Source organism: Protobothrops mucrosquamatus, unplaced genomic scaffold (assembly GCF_001527695.2).
Source record: "Protobothrops mucrosquamatus isolate PMUCROS unplaced genomic scaffold, P.Mucros_1.0 scaffold_11, whole genome shotgun sequence".
In the NCBI taxonomy this organism is placed as follows: domain Eukaryota; kingdom Metazoa; phylum Chordata; class Lepidosauria; order Squamata; family Viperidae; genus Protobothrops; species Protobothrops mucrosquamatus.
Window position 1 is genome coordinate 391,323 of NW_015386087.1, and position 4,016 is coordinate 395,338.

Genomic DNA, 4,016 nt, shown 5'->3' on the forward strand with positions numbered 1-4,016 from the left:
GTAAACAGGGTAGCCTTAAAAAAAAAAAAAAAGAGAGAGATCCCTTTTGCATATACACAATTTTGTTTTTATGAAAAGTGCAATTTCTGTTGCAGCAATCAGTGTTAAATCATAAGCATAAGATTTAACCGCAGTTTTTATACGAATGAATGGAATGAATGTAAACATTTTAACTTAATGGTACATAAATAATTTAAAAGAAAACAAGTTAAACTAGGCATCTTTATAGGTTTTTTTTTTTATTGCAACAAAAATGTTTGATGTCTGTGTTTCTGATTTTCAAGCAAAAGTTTCAAGAACAAAAGTTTTCTCAGGAAAAAAAGATTGACCCGTCTAACCCAGCCTTCCACAAAGCTCTTGGCCTCCAACCGAGTTGGATTGCAATGCTCAGAAGTTCAACCCAGTGTAATGCTTCCATTCATGCTGGTTGGGAATTCTGATAATTGCAGCTAAGCCTATTGAGAAAGGCTAGCCTATCTAGTCATAAGCTTTTATAGATACACAGTCATCCCCACTCTCTTGCCACGAATAAAGTATGTGCTAGAAAAGTGTCCATTGCAATAAAAGTTTACTACCTAATGGCAAAATATGTAAATACTTCATCAGAATTTTGAAACAATGTTCAAATATTGGATGCAGTCTGTAGAATATAGACTGACCTGTAGCTAGGTTGTTTTACATATTTTTCAAAGCAAAAGCCAATGTTGGGATGTCATGTGGAAAGTTGTTTTCACCAGAGGATTAAAAATAAAAGGATTACATGTTCTGTCTATATGTGATTTCTTTTTAATGTACTGCAAAATGAAGGAGCATATTCAAGAAGCATCTTCCCGTGAGCTTGCAAAAAATTCAGGTAAGAATTAAAAAAATATTCAGACTTGTTCCATCCATAAATGTAAATATTACATTTTCTTATTTATTCCCTTGGTCAACACTGAGGATTGATTGGCAGACCTAGACCAATGTGGGTGATTCAAGTATAGGAAAATCTTTTTCCAATTGCTAGTTACCAATTTCCAAATTCCTACATTTACACATTGATGCTACGGCAACAATCAAGAAATACTGAAATGTCAGGCATGCCAGGAAATCTGCTTATTTCTGTTTTCCATTTCTTCTTAGTGGTAAGTACTGATAAAGAGATGGGCTTTTGTATAAAAAGTTATTTCAATCCTGAGAGCTGAATTACTTTTTTTCTCTCTTAGTACAATTTTTCAGATGTTTGCTAACATAAAGATAAAATAGAGCAGGATACTGTTGTCTGTGAAAAATTGAGATTTTATTTGTTCCAAAACTTGTTCTTAAATCCCATGGTTTTTCAGCAGTGAATTGCTGAAATTTCCAAAAATACCAGGAGCAGGGACTTCAAACAGCTTGAATCCCATGAAAGCAAATCGAGGCTTTCAGAATAGCACGTAAAGAGTATCCATTGTGCAGAGCACAACCTTTGAGGAGAAGAAGCCATATTTATTGCAATAATCATTGGGTGCCATAGTTAAAAGAAAGAGGAATCCTGAGCAATGGGAAAGCAATGTTTTTTTTATAGATGTTGAGGGGTACAAGATAGAAAATCCTAAGAATCTGATCTCCTGACTGGTTTGAAGGAAGTCTACACTGAATCTTGTATACCTTTTCCAATAATTTATCTCTCCATTGGCATTTCTGTTTCTTCTTTCCGTTTTTAATAGAAATATTCCTTGCCAATGAACATGGCAACTTATTCAAATTAAAATGTTCCATGATAAGTTGAGCAAACTGTAATTGGGGAGGGTGGCAGATTTACATGGGCAGGTCAACAAAGTGAAGTTGATAAGGCCATATAATAAACCCATTCAAGACATTCTGTTCTTTTCCCGGCTTAGGGGAAGGTTTGTTTGTTTTCCAAGTATATTAAGCCTACTTGATGGCCTATATGACAATTGGCATGCACTTCTTATCCCAAAATGGTGAAAAAGAAATATCCCTATGGCTTTAGGAAAGTATAATTGAAGAAGGTACTGTGGATCCCAAGGAAGGACTTGAAGAACTTTATGGATTCAAGTGGCCAAACCTGTCCTATGATCTGTTCTCTTAGTGTTCCCTCGCCCTTTATCAAATTGAGTTAGGTATATTTCTGTAGAAGATCCTGTGGATTCAATCCGTAGTGATCACTAGTGAATAGCAGTCATTAAGTTCTATGATCTTGCCTTGATTTCAGCAGAACTTACCTTTGTTCCATGGTGACTACTTTGCAGTGATTTGGCTTTTAACATTAAGGGCAATATGAACCAATTAGAATTTATTGCCAGTTCTTACTACTGGGCTGTATGTTGGGGTCCTTCCTTGTACATCTAATTTAGAAACTGCAATTTTGCCTGTAAACATTGGGTGGACAAATGAACATAAAATACATTGAAATTAGATATGGGAAGATCTTCAGCTTCTGTAAAATAGCATGAAAATAGGCTTTATGTGTAAAACAGCCATCTAGAGTTAGAGGAGTGATATATCTNATATCTACCCTCTTCAGGATGGCAGTCCTGATGGAATAGCTAGCTGTCTGGCTTCACATCCCCTAGGTTTGCCCCCCTTTTTTGCTTCTTCCCTTGAACTTAAAAGTAATTTCAGAAATAATCTCATTATACAAAATATAGACTGATCGCCACCTTTTTTCCTGTATGCTGCTACCCTGAAGTTTCCAGTGGAATTGAGCTATTAAAAAACAATCTCTTTTCTATTTCAAATAGGGGATAAGAAAGCAAAAGTTTCTTCTCTCTCCTTCCAGGTTCTGGACTTTCATTAAAATATCCTTCTTTCCTCCTTAGGAGGAGTATTACATAGTCTTCTTGGTCCATTATCACTTTCCCTTTTATTCCCTGCCCATACCTCCTATCTCAAACAATAATTGCGACTAGATAATTGCCAGTTTCCCAGACTTTAATAATAAATCTGAAAATGCTCTGAGGTTGTTTGTTGCTTCTCCTGTTGATCCCTCCTAACTTTTTAGAGTATTATCCAAATTACATCCTGAAGTTATGCAGGTACTGCTCCATCATCAGTCTTTTCTCTGGCAAAAAGGTGGAGAAAGATTCACCTACCAAGAGGTAAAGACCTGTGGCTACCAGATAGTACAATGCAGCTGCCAGCATGTTTAACCATTGGCCATGCTAGCTGGAGCTGATGGGTGGAATCTACAAATTTTCTCGAGCCCTTGAACTAATTCATCCCTTAGTTCATGTTCTTGAAGGCCTTATTTTCTGAAGATGCTGAAATATTGATACTATACATGGGCACAGCACTTTTTTCCTTAAGTAAACTACAGGCCAACAAATGAGCATTCACAGCTAAATATAAAGCTCCTCTTTATCAAACAAGTAATTGGTGCTATTAAGATGAATAGAAGCCAAAAGGCAACTGAATGATAGGGTACAGAGATCAATTTTCTCCAATCTGATCCCTTCTAGGAATGCCAACTAGGAAAGTCCGGGAGTTGAAGTCCAATTCAGCTGGAAGGTGCCACATTGAGGAAGACTGTAGATTAAATAATTTATTACATACACAGACAGTGAAGAAAAAAATGTTTGCATGGGTGGCACATTATACTGTAAGTAACTCATTTGTATTCACCTATAAGGCTTAATAGTTTGTGGGGAGAGGAAATACTTTTGGGAGAAGACAACCTGATTTCCCCACTTCACTCCATCCACCCACTCCATAGCAATCCATTCCATATGCTGTGTTAATCAGTGGATTCATACAAGGAGTCAGAGTATTTCCATTTAAGACAAACATAGTGGCAAGCTGATTCATTGTATTCTTTAACAGAAACACTTTTTGACCAGTATCAAAGGGCAAATATATATACTAAGAGGGAGTAACTGAAGGACATGTGATAAATGAGTCTGATGTCATGGAATAATTTGTCCTTGGCACATTTTTGCTGATTGTATGGAAAGTAAAATAATTCAAACACAGATAGAATTGTTCAGCACCTTAAAGACATGGTGCTTGGCAAAGTAGTTGGTTCTCGCATTCAG